This window comes from Monodelphis domestica, chromosome 1 (assembly GCF_027887165.1).
Source record: "Monodelphis domestica isolate mMonDom1 chromosome 1, mMonDom1.pri, whole genome shotgun sequence".
NCBI lineage: Eukaryota > Metazoa > Chordata > Mammalia > Didelphimorphia > Didelphidae > Monodelphis > Monodelphis domestica.
Window position 1 is genome coordinate 154,110,200 of NC_077227.1, and position 18,212 is coordinate 154,128,411.

The 18,212-nt window shown below is 43.7% G+C and overlaps 1 protein-coding gene across 3 annotated transcripts in view; it reads right to left on the reverse strand.

The window, feature by feature from the left end:
- Nucleotides 1-14,903, reverse strand: part of DAPK2 (death associated protein kinase 2) — a 199,478-nt gene extending 184,575 nt beyond the window's left edge. The window contains exon 1 of one of the 3 annotated variants that reach the window (XM_016427665.2): nt 14,756-14,894. The gene's annotated coding sequence lies outside the window, so the exon portion shown is untranslated. Of the gene's footprint in view, nt 1-9,720; nt 14,721-14,755 lie in introns of those variants that run through there. The other 2 variants (XM_016427663.2, XM_016427664.2) reach the window with 2 other exon arrangements.
- Nucleotides 14,904-18,212: the final 3,309 nt, after the last annotated feature.

The following is an 18,212-nucleotide window of genomic DNA, read 5'->3' on the forward strand; positions in this document are numbered from 1 at the left end:
GCTGTCCAATATCCTTTGCTTTTTTTTCTTTTTATTTTCATGCAAAACCCACTACCATATAGGTCATTAGTGTAAGAGCACACTCATCCATAACCAAACCCCCAAAATAAAAGCATAAATACACTGAAAAAAATACTTTTTTCTTAAAATGGAAATTCTTGGAGGAAACAACCAATCAAATGACCCTGGGCATAGAGGTTATCCACTAAACTCCATGCACAAAAGAATAGCCATGACAGCCTTCTTACTATTCCTCATAAATAACACTCCAACTCCTTTTCCCACCTTTGCACTGGCTGTCTCATATCTGGAATGTTTTTCCTCTTTGCTTCTACCTTTTAGTTGGTTTCCTTCAAGATTCAACTCAAATGTCTTCTGCAGATCTTTCCTAGGCCTGTGTTCCACTCCTACCCCCTCCTCCGCCTTGCTAGCATTTTCCCCTTAAGGCTACCATCTACTTACTGTTTGTTCCTCTCCATGCTCTCCTTTTTGCTTATCTTTCTACTAGATTTGTCTAATTCAGAGAAACAAATCTCCTACAATTTATTGTTCCTTTTTCCACTCAGTTAACCTTTCCTTTATGGAAGATGTTGTGTTGTCAGGAGTATGTTGGTGTTGATATTGGCCATTGGTCTGTAGTTTCTTTAAAATTTCTAAATCACTGCCTTTAAGAGATTGCCTCCCTTTCTTTGGTTGTTTCCTATAAATAAGCTGCTTCTTTTTCAACTAGGATTTCCCAGGCTCAGCCAACTCTCTAGAAATATTCACTTTAAGAGAAAAATAAAATCAAGATGCCCTTTGTGTCCATTACCCTTTCATTCAATTTTGGCTAAAATTAGCTCCAGGAGCAATTCTAATTATATTATATAAAGAAAGCAAAAATAAATAAATAAAATAGAGACTATGACCCTCTTCCTTCCTCCTCAATATTGGGGTGGGGGGTAGAAATCTTCCCCCAGAAGAGGTATTCTGGATACCATCCCACCATTTATCTATTTAGCCTTCCTCTTTATGCTGTGATTTTAAAGCCAGAGAGAAGGCCCAGAAGGAGTCAGACAAAATAATATATATAACTCAGAGTTTACTATTGCTGTCACCACCATCAAAAAGTTGGCCCACATTTCTGATCCCTGCAAGCCCTTTAAATTCCCCAGTCTGAGCAACATTTCTTTGGACATTGGTGCTTGCTATCATCAACTATATCGCTGCTTTGGTCCTGTTGCGTCTGGAAAAAGATCCATTGAATTTTTGGCAGAGTGCATTAAAACCTGTATGTGAGGCCAACTAAAGCAGGCCATCTGAAATTTTTCTTGGCAGGACTATACTAATATCCCATTTATCTGGGGGTCAGATTTCCAGCAACTTCAAAGACCCAGAGCACATGCAGCCACACATGAAGAAGTAGGCAAGAAAGGCCTCCCAGTCCTGAAAGAATTGTCCAAAGTCCAAGTACCTTCCTCCACTGGAGAGGTACTCGGGTCGCACTCATGGGAATCCTTAATTTACATATAATTCTAATTCATGCAGTCATCTAAAAGCAGGACCATAGGAGGTGGGAAGACAACTAGAAATGACTTAGTGAAGGCAATGGATTGGATCTGTGGTTTAGTTGTTTTCAGTTGTGTTAGAATCTTGGTGGCCCCTTTTGAAGTTTTCATGGCAAAATTACCAGAGTGGTTCACCGCTCCTGTCTTCAGCTCACTTTATAGATGAGGAAGCTGAGGCAGGTAGGTTTTAGGTGACTTGTCCAGGGTCACACAGCTCGTAAGCCTCTGAGATCAGATTTGAACCAAGTAAAGGAGAGTCTTTCTGACTATGCCATTGTGCTGCCTAGATGATCTTTAAGGTCCCTTCTAAGTCTAAGTCTAGAAGCTTATGATGGGAATAAGTTGAAAGGAAGGAAGGAAGCAGTGAGGGGAAAGTATAAAAAACAGACATAAGAATTAGAAAAGCAGGCAGCCTTTGACGCTCATTTAGGGTAGGGTTAATTAATATTCTATGTATCATCAAGAAGAAACTCCACTAAAAGGGGGGGGGGAGGGTTGCAATAATCTTGAATTATTCCTTCAAATCCATCCAGTTGTCAAAAATAATCCAAAGCGGCAAGACTCAACACTGGCAGGGTTGTGTAGAAACAGGCATACTCATTTGTTATTAGTGGATTTGTATATTGGAAGAATATTTTTAAAAAGCAATCTGGCAGTATGCAGAATCATAAAATAAATATGTTCTTTGTCTAATTTAATTATCAGGAATATAATTAAAGAGTGTCATCTTAAAGAAAAAAAGATTTCTGTTCCAATACACACACACTCTCTCTCTCTCTCTCTCTCTCTCTCTCTCTCTCTCTCTCTCTCTCTCTCTCTCTCTCTCTCTCTCTCTCTCTCTCCCCTCTTCTTCTCTCTCCCTCTCTCTCTCTCTATTTCTCTCTCTGTCTCTCTCTCCCTCCATTTCTCTCTCTCTGTGTCTCTCTGTCTCTTTCTGTCTCTCTCTGTCTCTCTCCCTCTCCCTCTCTCTCCCTCTCTCTCTATTTCTCTCTCCCTCCATTTCTCCCTCTCTGTCTCTGTCTCTGTCTCTGTCTCTGTCTCTGTCTCTCTGTCTCTCTGTCTCTCTCTCTCTCTCTCTCTCTCTCTCTCTCTCTCTGTCTCTCTGTCTCTCTGTCTCTCTCAATCAAGACAATCAGGCAAGAAGACCCTGATGAAACGAATATAAGCAAAATGATGGAGCCTGACCTCAAGGAGTTTACATTCTAATAGGGGAGAATAGCACAAAAGAAAGTTAAGTAAAAAACAGGACCAGTGAAGGGATAGAGGGTCCCCTTGTAGGGGCAAAGGGTCTGAAGGCTGCAGAGAAACGAGGAGAGGACTAATGCATCGCCAACCTAAGCACATCCCCAAAATAATGGTTCAGAAAGGAACTCATGATTGGGAGTGCAGGAAAGGGCAGCTGGCACGATGGGAGGCTATTTCAAAATAAGAAGGTTCCAGGTGCAAAAAAATACTTGCAAATGAACAAATATTTATTAAGCACTTGTCAGGGAGATGCTAAATAAATAAATAAAGTCATTCTAATCCCTATTTACATTGAGATGTAAGCTTCTTCTTTACAAAAAGTTTATATTCCGGTAAGGGAGACAAGTACGTACAAAAATATAAAGAGGGGGCAGTTAGGTGGCTATAAAGAACCAAGCCTGGAGATGGTCAGTCTGGGGTTCAAATCTAGACTGCCTCAGATACTTTCTAGCTGTGTGACCCTGGAAAAGTCACTCCTAGCCCTTTCTGCTCTTCTGCCTTAGAACCAATATTTACCATAGATTCTAAGGGTTTATATGTGTAAGTTTTATATGTGTGTGTGTGTGTGTGTATGTATGTATGTATATATACAAGGTATCTCAGCAGTTAGGAGCACAGCCCCACGATCTGGAAAATTCACATAAAAGTGTTTGGCTCTCCCTTCAGACCAAAGAAGAAGTCTGAATTTTTTTCTTTTTCTTTTATGAGGTGTTTATTGTATCTTATAAAATTTGGGTTAAGTATTTGGTCACAGGCTATATAGCTTCTAAACTTTTTCTGAATTGTATGCTGGCTATGTGTCATCTGTGGTTTCTGCAAAACTATCCAAAAATTCCCATTTTTAAAATTTATTTTTATTTTTATTCTCCCAATAACTGCTGAGATACCTGCAATGTACAATGAGGATAGAAAGATGAGTTGGGGCCAGGTTGTGACGGGCTTTAAAAGCTAAGGAGAATTTATATTTTTTCCTCATTATTCATCCTTCGTTTTCAAAGAGAATCGATGGTGCCGTGGGGTGATGTCTTGATCCAAGTGTGATTTGGATTTAAGTGAAGCAGAATTGCCCAAAGTCATCAGCCTCACTCTCTCTTCCCGAGCCACTCAAGTCCAATGGCAGGACCAAAGTCGGGATAACAGGGATGGCCAAGGAGAGAGTGGATGACTTTGGCATCTGGGAAGTCTGACCAAGCTCTAAGCGCTCTATAGAGCCTGCTTCAGCTGCCTTCATGGTGGTTGGAACAAACTGTTCTCCTGTGCCATTCCGCCAGGGGAAGTCTTGAGGCAGCAGACGCGACCCCTAAGTCATCAACAGGTTTGAGACCTGTAGGCTTAGCCCATCCACCTAGATGGTTTTACCTGAAGGTGGCGGCTGGCTACATGCGCTATGACTTCTTGGAGCCCCGGGTGAGAGTTCAGTTCCCTTTTTTTTTTTCAAAGATGCACATTAGGTTTTATTTCTGTGTTTATGAAAAGATGTTGCACCAGCCAATCGGGCCTTTACCATGAAGGGAAGGAATATATTTACAAAGTAAAAAGCGTGGAAATGCAAGTGCAGACTGAGTAACCAAAACCCACATTTCTATATCTAAATGCCAATAGTTTTCCTGATTACAGCCCATAGTCAGTAGTGCAGTATGTGCTTTACTGGACTAGCCTGGTTTTTTTTATGAAAGGAGGATGAGTAGCCCTGAAAAGACTGAGGAGCTGGTCTGCCTCGAATACCCCATAGTTTGTCCTAGAGGAAGTAGGGAGCCACTGGAGTTAATTAAGTAGGGGAATCACATGTCCAGATCTGAGTCTACAGACTATCGCTTTGGCAGCTGCCAGGATGGCCTGGAGTGCAGACAGACTTGAAGCAGAAGACCAATCAAGAGGCAGTTAAAATAGTCCAGGTGGAAGGCAATGAAGACCTGAACTAAGGCGGTACCATTTTAGTAGAGAGGAAGAGAGACATTCGAAAGAGATGCTGGAGAGGTTAATGCACAAGGCTTGGCATTAGAAGAAATAAAAATGGTACCAAACCTAAAAGGGCAGCTAGATAGAGTTCAAATCTGGCCTCACATACTTCCTCACTGTGTGACCCTGGGCAAGTCACTTAACCCTGTTGGCCTCAGTTTCCTCATCTGTCAAATGATCTGGAGAAGGCAATGGCAAGCCACTCCAGTATCTTTGGCCTCACACATTTACTAGCTGTGTGTCCCTGGGCAAGTCACTTAACCCTGTTTACCTCCGTTTCCTCACCAGTTGGATGAGCTGGAGAGGGAAATGGCAAGCCACTCCAGTATTTGCCAAGAAAACCCCAAATGGGGTCACGAAGAATTGGTCAGGACTGAAAACTGACTAAACAAAAAACAAGGAAGGTTTGGGTTTGGGGATGGGTGGCCAGAGAAGGTCTAGAGCTCAGGGTACTTGCTGCTTAGGGAGAACAGACCTGGGAGTCATTTGAAGGCTTTGAGACTGGTCTGTTTGAAGAGAAGTAATTCAAGAACACAGAGGTCTTTCCTTCACCGAGTTGGATGTGACTAAAGGACAACAACAGAATATTTGAACCCCAGTCCTGTGGCTTAAAATTCAGCTTCCTGTCTATGACATCCACGTGGTCCAGAAGCAAGTTAAATGAAAAAAGCAAACAAACAAGAAGGTGCCACTCAAAGGCTAAGGCTGGGCTGGGGTTTCAATGCAATTTAATTTAACAAACACTTAAGGGCTCCAGTCTGGGAGTCATTTTCTAAGGATACCAAAACAAAACAACCTCAGCTTTCAGAGTTTCTACACTACTGCGGGGCTACAACCTGTAAGCATGTGAGTAAACACAAAAGAACTCAAAGGAATTTCAAGAGGGAAGGGGTGCTGGGGGAAATGAGGAAAAGCTTCTGTGGCTTATTCCTGAATCTATCAGAATCCTAAATTATCACTAGAAGGCACTGAGTAGTCGATTTTGCAGTAGAGGGAAACTGAGGCAAGGGACAGGTTAAGCAATGATCTGAACTCTCACTTCAAATCTGGCATTTATCTACTATACAACTTTATATATGAAATATCTTTCAATACTTCTCTAAGTCGGTTTCCTAAATAGTAAAACGGAGACAATAATGCTTGCATTCAGTGTCCCTGAAAGGAGATGACGGACCCAAAAGAATTTTTAAAAATAGGAGCCCTACTGAAATGTAAAGAATTATTCTTTCCCCCACCCCAACCCTCCGGAGTCTCATTTACTCACCTCGCCTGGTACCTGCCACCTAAGCAATCAGGGCAAAACAAAACAAATCCCCCAAAAAGGTAAAACCAACGATCTGTAGAGGCTCAAAGAGATCCCAAAATTCCCTTCCTGGGGAGCTTTTCTTCTGTCAGACAATCAGATTATTTTAGCCAGCTCTGATAGAGCTTGTATTACACTAGGGTGAGTTTTATAAAGGTCAAATATGGCAGCAGGTGTGAGGCTCAGAGAGGTATAAATTACACCCTCTTTCTTTCATGAAATCTGGAGCTCAATTCCTTGGACACAGTCCCTTCCCTTCCAGGAGGAAGGAAACAGGTTTAATGACCTCCCCCTCCCCATCCTCCCACCCCCACAACGAGGGCCATGGCTTCTCCCCACATCCATTCAACGGCTTTTCTGTGTGGCCTTCTGGGGCCAGTCCAAAGGCCTTCTGGGAAAAGCCTTCATTCTTCCCTTAACCTGAGTCTCCATCACAGAGTGTGAGATATGAACCTTTAGCCCGTCTAGCCCCAGGGCAGGCTGTCTTGGGTCCCTAATAAATACCACAAAACCCCTTTGTAGACTGGCGTCCAAATACAGAACCGCCACCGGGCCAGGAGTTCTGGATCTGCGGTTCTGGAGAACAGGGGCAGTCTTTGGCTTCTCTTTGCATCCCCAGCACAGTGCCTGGCCCATAGTAGGTGCTTAATAAATACTAGCTAACTGTTTATGACTAGCTGGATTTCAGTAGAATTACTGGCTTCATTTGTACTCCTGTATGTGTTGTTTTATTCATTTTGTAGCTCTAGGAGGAGGGAGGGAACGAAGGAGGGAGACAATTTAGATTATACAATTTAGATTATATAACGTGGAAATTTGTTATTAATTTTTTTAAATAAAAAGATAGCATGTTTATCCACGTTGAGAGAAAGAACTAGGAGGGTAGAAATGCAAAAGAAAAACATATGACTTATCACTTGTATATATGGGTATATGAACTGGGGTTTAGGCTTTAAAAGATGGCTCCATAGCAAAAATGAATAATATGGAAATAGGTATCAAGTGATGACATTTATACAACTCAGTGGAATTGCTTGTCAACTCCAGGAGGGGGAGGGAAGGGGGGAGGAAAAGAAAATGAATCATGGAAACATGGAAAAATATTTTTAAATTAACTAATTAATTTTAAAAATTAAAAGATAGCATTTTGAGGGGCAGCTGGGTGGTTCAGTGGATTAAGAACCAGGTCTAGAGGCAGAAGGTCCCGGGTTCAAATATGGCCTCAGACATTTCTTAGCTGTGTGACCCTGGACAAGTCACTTAACCCCCATTGCCTAGCCCTTACTGCTCTTCTGCCTTAGAACCAACACACAGTATTGATTCTAAAGTAGAAGGTAAGGGTTTTAAAATAAAAATATATAGCATTTTGCTCTCCTAAAAAAAAAAAGATATTATTTTGAGGTGCAGCTAGGAGACTCAGTGGATAGAAAGCTAGGCCTAGTAATAAAAGGTCCTCGGTTCAAATGTGACCTGCCTCAGATACTTCGAGCTGTATGACCCTGAGCAAGCACTTTACCCTGTTGGCCTCAGTTTCCTCATCTGTAAAGTGAGCTAGAGAGGGAAATAGCAAACCACTGCAGTATTTTTTTTAATTTTTTAAACCCTTATCTTCCTCTTTAGAATCAATACTGTGTATTGGTTCCAAGGCAGAAGAGCAGTAAGGACTGGGCAATGAGAATTAAGTGACTTGCCCAGGATCACACAGCTAGGAAGTATCTGAGGCCAGATTTGAACTTGGGACCTCCTGTCTCGAGGCCTGGCTCTCCATCCACTGAGCCACTTCGCTACCCCTCCCCCCACTCCACTATTTTTGCCAAGAAAACCCCAAAAGGGGTCATGATGGGATGGGAAAATGACTCAACAAGAGCTCCTGATTTCCCTATTTCTGTCAATAACATCCTCACTCTCTCCTACTCACACTCATCTCAGCAGCTGCCAATTCTACCCCACAACACATCTCTTGCTTATCCCTCCTTCCTATTCTCATTGTCACCCCTCTAATCCACTCCCACATCACCTCCTACTTGGATTGCTACAATCACTTGGCAAATGTCTCCCAGCTGCTAGACTAACCTCCTTTCTCTCTCTACTTTATACCACTACCAAATTAGCCTCATTTGTGAACAAACCTGATCTTGTAGCATCAAAAATCTAGAGCTGAAAGGGAGGACAAAGACTCCTCCAACCCAATTCCAATTCACAGATAGGGAAACTGAGGCTCAAGGAGGTTCCATGATCTGCCCATAATCACACAAGAAGCAAAGTGGCAGGGACAGGATTTGAACTCACTTCATTGGGACTCCAAGTCCAGTTTTCTTTTCATCTCACCACACAGCCTCCCACAAATTCAATGCCTGGAAGAGGCTGATGACTTTGTGCATCTCTGCCCCACTCAAATCCAATGCACAAGCAAGTCAAGACATCACTCCATGGTGCCATTTGGTCCTTTTCATAACAAATACTGAATAACAACAACCACCTCCCACACCATTCCTCTAATCACACCCCAAAAACCCCCAACAACTCATGACCCCTTATTTGGCCCCAGAAAAACTCAAGATCCTTAGCCTGACATCCTGCTAGCCTCCTTCTCCAGCTTCAACCAAACAACAGCATTTGCCATCCTCCTAGCCATGCCCTAAGAGCCATGGCTGGCTCTCGTCTCCAAGCTTGAAAAGTCCCCTCAGTATCTGCCTCTTGGAGCTTAGCCTCTTTTAAAGATGTTGCTCAAATCCTAACGCTTCCAAGAAGCCTCCATTGATCTCTCCAGTCAGAAACTCTCCTTCCTCTGCCTGTCGAGAAGGCACTTTGTCCCTTTCTCACCTCATGTTTCATTATCTAGTCTGATCCTCTGTGGGGATTGTAGCTCCCCCACTAGAGGACAAATTCTGGGTGGAGAAGAGCACCCCCCAGTTTCTAGAATAATATTCTATCTACACGGTAAGCCATGCCATCCCAAGTCTTGGAGCAAGACACTTAGGGATCACCTAATCTCATCTCACTTTACAGAAGGAGAAACTGAGATGGCAAATAGACATTTGAAGTGCTATCAGCCACAGCCTCTTCCAAGCACCTAAGACCAGACTCCATAAGATGAAAAATCCATTCTTTTAGAAGTGTTTTCCTGTCACTGGTACCATTTTTCCCCAATTATTCAGACTCAAAACCTCAGTCATCTTTGATTCCACTTTGTGACTAGGTGGTGAAGTAGATAAAGGTCTGAGCTTGGAGTCAGGAAGACCTGAGTTCAAATCTGACCTCAGATGCTTAGTAGTTCTGTGACTCTAGACAACTTAAACTTCTATTTGTCTCAGTTTCCTCAATTGTAAAATGGGAATAAAAGCATTTACCTCTGGGAGGGGGCTGTTTGAGGTTCAAGTGAGATAATATTTGTAAAGCATTTGGCACATAGTAAGCATTTAATAAATGCTTATTTGCTCTTTCTATCCCCTTGCCATTCATCCAATCAGTGGAAGACCAGTTATTGGTAGAGTCCTAGATTTAGAGATGGAAAAGAGACACCCACCTCTCTTTTTCTAGAGAGGAAATGGTAGCCCATTGAGTAACCAGTCCAAGATCCCAACCCAGGGACTCTGATGGCAAACTCATTACTATTTCCATGTGCCATGCCGCCTCCCCCAGACCTAGGCGTTCAGCACCTCTCACCTAGATTACTGCGATAACCTCTAACAGATTCCTTTTTGTCCAATGTCTACCAGCTTCCACGGCAGCCTGCCTATCAGCAATCTTCTTCAACGGAGAGACCAGAAAATATTCCCCTGCTGAAGACCTTCAGCGGCCTCAGGATCTGCCAAACAAAGCCCAAATTCTCTCTGGCCTCAACCTACATTTCCAGGATGATTTTACCCTATTCTCCTTCATAAATTCCAGGCTCCAGTCAAAGCAGAGAATTTCTTCTTGGTGCCACCAACCTAATCTGAGCTTTCCGGTTCCGGGAGAATCGCTCCTGGCTGAAATGTCCCTGCCCCACCTCCCACCTCCCTCCATCTCCTTCAGGCATCCTTCCTCCAGGGCTGGACCTCCTCCAACTCTGCTTTTTCCTCCCTCACATTTGTCCCAGATCCTCCGGCCAGAAGCGATAACTCCCTCCCCCGATCTCTCCAACGGCTTTGTGCCTCTTCTACTATACTAAGTTTACATTCGAGTTATTTAAACACATGACCTCTCCCCTACTAGTGTCTATATTCCATGAGTCCTGAATCTTTTTATCTCTGGCGTTTCCCTTTGACATACCACAATGCCTTGCACACAGTTACTCACTAATGTTTATGGATTGATTTGGTTCCTTTTCGTGGAAAGCGCATAACTGAGCCTCTCCATTTAGGGCTGAAAGAGACCTTCAAGTCCTACAGATGAGAAAACTGAGGTCCAGAAAGATGAAGACTTACTCAGAGTCGCTGCTATGACCCAGGAGCAGAACTGGGATTTGGACTCTCCTTTTGTGCTAAATCCAGTGCTAGTTCCAGGACACTATGCTGCCTCTGGCCAATGAGGTGGCCCAGGGCATAGAGCACTGGATCTGGAGTCAGGAAGGTTCATCGTCCTGGGTTCAAATCCAGTCGTAGACACTTCCTTGCTGTGTGATCCCTGTTGGCCTCAGTTTCCTCACCTATAGAATAAGCTGGAAAAGGAAATGGCAAACTACTCTGATATCTTTGCCAAGAAAACCCCAAATGGGGGCAAGAAAGGTAGGACATGACTAAAATGGCAAGCGCTGTCTCTGGGAGGGTTCCTTCTGGCATATAAGGAATCTGTCTCCCTCACAAATGAAGGCTGCTCTCAGGGTTAACCTGGGATGACCATGGTCTTTGGGATCTCAATTTTGATGCAAAACTCCTTCCAACAATCCATGTCCACCCGGGGCCCCAGTTTGCTGGTTCATGCACAGCTGGAATTACAGTGAGCCCCCAAAACAATTCCCTGGCAGTGGTCCCGGTGCGGCCAAACAGACCATGGGCTTGGCCGGGAGCCAGTTCTGTGGAGTGTGACATTCCACTCGCCCTCAGCACATTCATCTGCAGTTGGCCCTGCTTCCAGACTTCCTCTTCCCTGAGAGGAGAAACTACTGACTCCAATGCCAGGCTCCAATCCTTCTGCACGTCTGAGGCATTCAGACGCTCCTGAACTTACCTGAGGGATGGATGGCTACCTGAGCAGTGGGGCTGTGAGACCCCAGGCGGGCAGCATGGAAAATTCAGAATTAAACCAAGTGATCCTACTGCCTCCAGACAAATCCATCTCCCTCCTTGCCTCTTGGATTGGGGTACGCTCTCAATATACCTTCTCCTCATGAAAACTGTAAGCGTCCTTCTAAGTTCTACACAGACCAATCTTTTAAGACTGATACTCTTTGGGGCAGCCAGGTGGCTGAGTAGACAGGGAGCCAGGCTGATATTTGGAAGGTTCTAGGTTCAAATCCGACCTCAGACACTTCCCAGCTATGTGACCCTGGGCAAGTCACTTAGCCCCCATCACCTAGTCCTTACTGCTCTTCTGCCTTGGAACCAATGCACAGAATTGATTTTAAGACAGGAAATAAGGGTTTAAAAGGGGGGTGGGGGAATGGAAGACTAATACCACCCAAAGTTACCATTATCAGAGAAGACTTGAATATTAATCAAGTTCAAATATTAAGCCAAAGGAGTGAGCCTATGAAAGGAATTTTTATAGGATTCTCTCCTGGGATGCCTTAAGATATAAAATCAAAGATCTAGAGGAACCTCTAGTTCAACTGCCTCTTTCTACAAATTAGGCAATTAGTGGAATGAGGAAGAAACCTGCAATCAGGAAGACCTGAGTTCAAATTTGACCTCAGATATTGATAAGTTGTGTGACTCTGGGCGAGTAAGGCACTCAACCCCTCTGTATAGCATGTAAAAGGGGGATCATAATAATAGTATCTATCTCCTGGGATTCTTGTGAAGAGTTATTTGTAAAGCATTTTTAAAATCTTAAAGCATTATATAAAGGTTAGCTATTCTTATAAGGAATCAAGCACTAACGAGAATTGAAGGGTCATCTAGTCCAACAATCTTTTTTTTACAAATAAGAAATTAAGCCCCTTCTTCTGGGCAGTTAAGTGGCACAGAGGATAGAGTGCCAAGCATAGAGTTAGGAAAACATCTTCCTGAGTTCTAATCTAGCCTCAGATACTTACTCTAGCTGTGCCACTGAACCCTATTAGCCTCAGTTTCCTCATCTGTAAAATGAGCTGAAGAAGGAAATGGCAAATCACTCCTGTATCTTTGCTGAGAAAACCCCAAATGGAGTTACAAAAAGTTGGACATGAACGAATGACAACAAGACCCTTCCCCAGAGCTGAAATGTCTGGCCCTAGGTCATAAAAGTAGGAAATAGCAGAGTCAAGGCATCATGGTACTATAGAAAAAGTGGTGGCAGTTTGACTCCAAGCAAATCATTTAATCTCTTTGGGTCTCAGCTTCCTCATCCTTAAAATGAAAAGGTTAGACTAGATAGCCTCTAAGGTCCCCTTCCAGATCTAAATATATGAACCCATGACTTTTCCTATCTCCAGTACACTTTTCACTAAAATTTCCAGATGCCAGACGGGAAGCAGAGACAAATTTGGGAGAAATGGGGACTTTTTTGGTCCCCTGAGCTCAAATCAAAAAAGGGGAGAAGCAGGAAGAAAGGTAAGAGGGCCTGCTTCCATTGGGCACAAAAGCTCATCACCCTCCTCTGGGTATGGTATGCCACTGTTCAAGTTCCAACTCTCCACTAGGGAGTTCCCTAGGACTGTGTCTCAGTGGTGAAAGAAGTGACCTTTTGAGACAGGAACACCTGCAATTCTAATTGGTACATGATTTTCCCCAAGAAATCAGGGATACATTGTCATCCAGGGTGGTATAAAAGGATTTCTGCCCCATCTCCTTTCCCTACCCATCTGAGCAAGGTTATCCAAGTCTTTCTCTCAACACACAATAGCTTCTCAATTCCTTTCCTTCTCTTCCCTCCCAATCCCCAGTCCTTGCCCTGGTCAGCCCATCTTTCCAGAATATGAGGAATGGGCAAAGCTCAGAGGGTAGTGGTAGTGGGAGCTTCTTACATCTCACACACCTCACAGCCCACTAGGATTCTACAATCACTAAGACCAAACATGTATTAAGCCCTAAGAAGCTGCATGGGATAATGACGGGGGAATGGCTCTGGAGCAAGAGGACCAGAGTTCAAATCCTTATTCTTCTATATCATCTTTGGCAAGTAACTTCCCATCCCTCCATCTCCCAATCAGTTGTAAAATGAAATAGATGATCTCTAAGATCCCTTCTAGACCTAAGTCCTGCAATTTAGCTTTATGAAAAGGAAGCTACTCCTGGTGATGGATATTTAAGATTCTCTAATTTTGTAGCCATTGTACCATATTTTATAAAATGGGGTTATGGGGAGAAGACAATCAGAGTGGTTGACAAATATGCTAACTTACAGATTCATCCATACAGATACATAAAGACTCTGCATCATTACACTTGGGTTCTAGGACAAATTTTAAAAGAACTTCCATCCTTCTTAAATTCAAAGTTGGAGAGATCTACTTTATAATACAGTGGGGAAAGTGTAGGACTGAGAGTATAGAGGTTTGGGTATGAATCCTGCCCCAAGGCTCCCCGTGGCTATGTAATCTAAGGCAAATTACCAAACTTCCCTGAGCCTCAGCCTTCTGATGTGTAAAATGGGGATGATACATTTTTTTTTGTTTTTGTTTTTGCCTTCTATGCAGGTGTGAAAAGGTGCTGTGTAAACTTTAAAAGAGATGGATGAAGTTGTCGTTGTTGTTCTTCTGCTTCCTTGGCTACTTGCCCCTAGGTAGCAAGGATGACCCCAAATTTTAAATGGAGAAAGGTAGGCACCATGAAGAAAAACAACTCGTCTTAGGACAGGGGAAGTAGCACTGGTCAAACCAGGTGTCTCAAATCCTTCTGCTGTCAGTCCTAAAATCAGTCCCATCAACTCTGGTCAGAATAGGGGATCCCCACCAGGAAAAAAATAAATGAGCCTCTCACTTTCCAGTTTAATGAAACAACTGTGGAGAGGGGGGAGGAGTGGAACTGTGAAGGGCTGTAGCTATCACCAAGCTCCCCAGTTCCGTTGCAGCCAACAGCTTTGTCCAGAAAACAGCCCCTACGCCCTAGGACAAGTGGGAATTGCGGTATCGAGGTCTCTACGAGCTAAGAGGATGAGACGGAGGTATTTGGAGAATCACAATCTAAATAGAATCCCAGTTTGGGTCGCGCGATCTCTCTCCGAAGACTAGGAGAGCAGCTAACGGGAGAGGGAATTGCCCCCTGCTTCTCTACCCATCTGCCTTCAGCCTTGAGGGAGCCTGCTGTCCAAGGGGAGAAGTCCGGAGGTAGCATAGGAGGCGGAAGAAGAGACTCACTTTGGGGCTCAGGAAACCCGCAGAATGCGCTAAGTTAAACTGACAAGGAGCGAGGAAAATTAGAAGGCTAGGCTGGGACCCCGACGGTTAAGAGTGAGGATGGCAAAGTGTTTTGGGGCGCACCAGAATCAACTTCACTTGAAGGACCAGGCGGAGAGACTCTGGAAGTCGGTCGCTGCGCCTTCTCTGCTGGGTGCTGGACGCCCAGCAAAGCTGGGCTGCAGCCGTCGGGTCCTGAAAGAGCTCCCCCATTTCCCATCCGATTTCACGGGCGCTACTCACCGCGGGAAGGCTGCTACTTCTGCTGGTGTCGCTGTCGTTGCTGCGCCAGGCACGGGCACCGCGGAGACTGCGCCACGCTCCGCTCCAGCTCTCCGAGTGCGCCCAGAGAGGAGGGACGCAGATAAGGAGCCGAAGGGGAGGAGCGGGGCGGCTTGGACTTAGCTACCCGTTAGAGGCGAACCCTTCGGCCCGGGGGAAAGGGCGTGGGGATTGGGGCGTCCCCTGCTGGCAGCCTGAAGCCTTGCGGGGGGAGAGTGGGAGGAAACTAGATCCTGAGAGCTTCCAGCAATCCTTAATCTTAGCAGAGTCTATGAAGGACTTTTAGGACCGGGACCAATCAAACAAATAAACGTTTATTAAGTGCTACTGTGTGCCAGGCGCCGCTTTAGGCACTGGGCATTACAAAGTTAAAAAAAAAAAAGTCAAACTATTCGAGGAAAGAGACCGTGTGGTTCAGTAGCATGGTCGATTTGGAGTCAAAGGGTTTGAGAGAGTCCTTACCTGTACGGCATTAAGCAAGGCATTTATTCTCTCTCAGCCCCCGTTTTCTTTGCTGTAAAAGTGAGGGGGATTGACTCCGACTCCAAATCTATGATCTAATGATCCCCTGACCTCAGGGGTCTTACATTTTATTGAGGGAGACAAAATAGTATGTATACGGGATAATGAGAATGGAGGAAATTACAAGGTAGTTAGAGGACACTAGCCAATGGGGAATCAGAAAAGACTTCCTGAAGAAAATAGTGTTTGAGTTGCATCTTAAAGGAAGGGAAGGAGGGACTTTATAAAGGCGAGAGAGCATAGTCCAGCCACAGAAGATAAGGAGTGGAGGAATGTCCAGTGTAAAAGCATGGAATTGAAAGATGGAGTCCCCTGTTTGAGGAAGAGGCATTTAAAACCCTTCATAACCTGGCCACTTTCTACCTTTCCAATCTAATTACACCTCACTCCCCTTCACGTGGGCAGCTAGGTGGTAGCAGTGGATAGAGTACCTGCCCAGCCTGAAGTTTAAAAAAAAAAATTTTTCCTGAATTCAAATCCAGCCTCAGACACTTACTAGCTGTAAAACTCTGGCCGAGTCACTTCACCCTGTTGGCCTCAGTTTCTTTATCTGTAAGATGAACTGGAGAGGAAAATGGCAACCCACTTTAGTCTCTTTGCCAAGAAGACCCCAAATAGAGTCACAAAGAGTTGAACACAACTGAACAGCAACAACGTCAGTTCATGTACTCTGGATTTCAGTGACATTGGTCTCATTGCTGTTCTTCAGTCACAACAACACTATTTTCCAGCTTCGGGGATTTCCACTGGCTCTCTCTCATGCCTGGAACTCTCTTCCTCTTCATCTCTACCTCCTGGCTTCCTTGGCTTCTTTCAAATCTCAGCTAGTCTCACTTTCTGCAAGAACTCTTTCCTGGTGCTTAATCTTAGTGTCTTCTTTCTGAGATTAACTCTAATTTATTCTGTATATATCTTTTTTGTGCATGGTCATTTGTCTTCTCCATTAGACTGTGAGGTCCTGGAGAGCAGGGACTGTTTTGTGGCCTTTCTTTGCATTCTTAGCACATAGTAGGTATTTCAGGCATCTTGACTCTAAACTGGTTTGGTTGAACTTTAGAGTGGGGGATACAGACTAAAACTAGAAAAATAGATGGAAGCTAGGTTATGAATGGCTATAAAAGCCAAATAGAAGAAATTATATCTTATTCCATAGGCAACAAAGAGCCACTGGAATTTAGTGAATAAGAAATCTTTAGAGAAAATAAGATTCTACAACTTTGGAAAGTGAAATACAGGTATTTGGAATATGTCCTCCATACCTTTTTTTTCCCTCCAAAAAGCCTTTTTTCCTGATAAAGGAGAAGAAGGTAGATGCTTCTTGCACCAACTTTACCCACCCCAAAATAAAAAAAAAAGGGGGGGAGAGGAGAGAGAGATAAAGGAAGAAGGAAGAGGAGAAGGAGAAGAAAGAAGATGAATAAGAAGAGAATGAAAGAGGAGAAGGAAGAGGAGGAGGAGGAGGAGGAGGAGGAGGAAGAAGAGAAGAGGAGGAAAGGGATGCTTTACAAAGGGCTTTCAACATTATCTCTCTTGCTTCCAAAAATAATCCCAAAGGTAGAAAAGTAGTAATATCCCAATTTTAGAGGTGAGGAAAATGATTCTCAGAGAGATCAAGAGACTTGCACAAGGTCACACAACTGTCAGATATCAGAAGGAACATTAGGACAATCACCAAGTTGGACTCAGTATTATATATTTGCCAAGCTACCAGGGAAGGATCTATGTTTCCAGAATCATGTGGAAAGAGCACTAGCATAGGGCAGAAGAACAAATATTTCAGGATGCCGGCAAAGTGTATGACCTGAGTTCAATTTGTAGTAGTTGGCATAATAGAATAAACTCTGGTCTTGGCAGCAGGAGACCTAAATTTCCATCCTAACTATAACCTTGAGGAAGCAGCTTCTTCCCTTTTTGACTCAATTTCCTCATCTATATTATGGGGATAATATTTGTGCTGCCTTCCTGGCAGTGAACAAATCACTTCACTTTGTTTGCTTCAGTTTCCTTATCTGTCAAATGAACTGGAAAAGCAAAGAGCAAACCACTCCAGGACCCCAAATGGGATTACAAAGAGTCAGACACAACTGAAAAATGACTGAATTGTGGTTCAGTGGATAGAGCACTAGAACTAGAGTCAAGAAGAGCTGAGTTCAAATCCAGTCTCAGATAGTCTTACCTTCCATCTTAGAATTAATCCTAACTATCAGTTCCAAGGCAGAAGAGAGGTAAGAGTTAGGCAGTGGAAGTTAAGTGACTTTCCCGGGGTCACAGCTAGAAAGTGTCTGAGACAAGATTTTAACTCAGGTCCTCCCAACTCCAGGCCTGGCTCTCTATCCACTAAGCCACCCAGCATCCCCCATTTACTATTAATGGTGAATACTTTGTTAAAGAATCAAGAGTAAAAGGATTAGAACCATAGTCCTTCCCCATTACTGAGTTGTTCAGTCATTTCAAGTCATCTCCAACTCTTTGTGTCTCCATCTGGGCTTGTCTTGGCAAAGAACCTGCAGTACTTTGCCATTTCCTTCTCTAGCTCATTTTACAGATGAGAAAACGAAGGCAAGCAAATGGGATGAAGTGACTTGCCTAGAGTCCCGTAGTTAGTGAGTATCTGAAACCAGATTTGAACTCAGGAAGATGAGTCTTTCTGACTCCAAACCCAGCATTCTATTTACTGAGCCACTTACTTGCTGTTACCACTAGAACCCTAAGAAAGAATAAGTAGTCATTGTTTTATGGGATCCCAACCTGTAAATACTAGTGTTCAGCTGGAGGAATAATCCCAAAGGGGAACTATATTTTAATAGTAATACAAGATATCCCTAAAGTCTTGGGGCAGTGATAAGCTTAATAGAAACCCCATATTTCTAGATCACATTTACAATCTTAGAGAGTT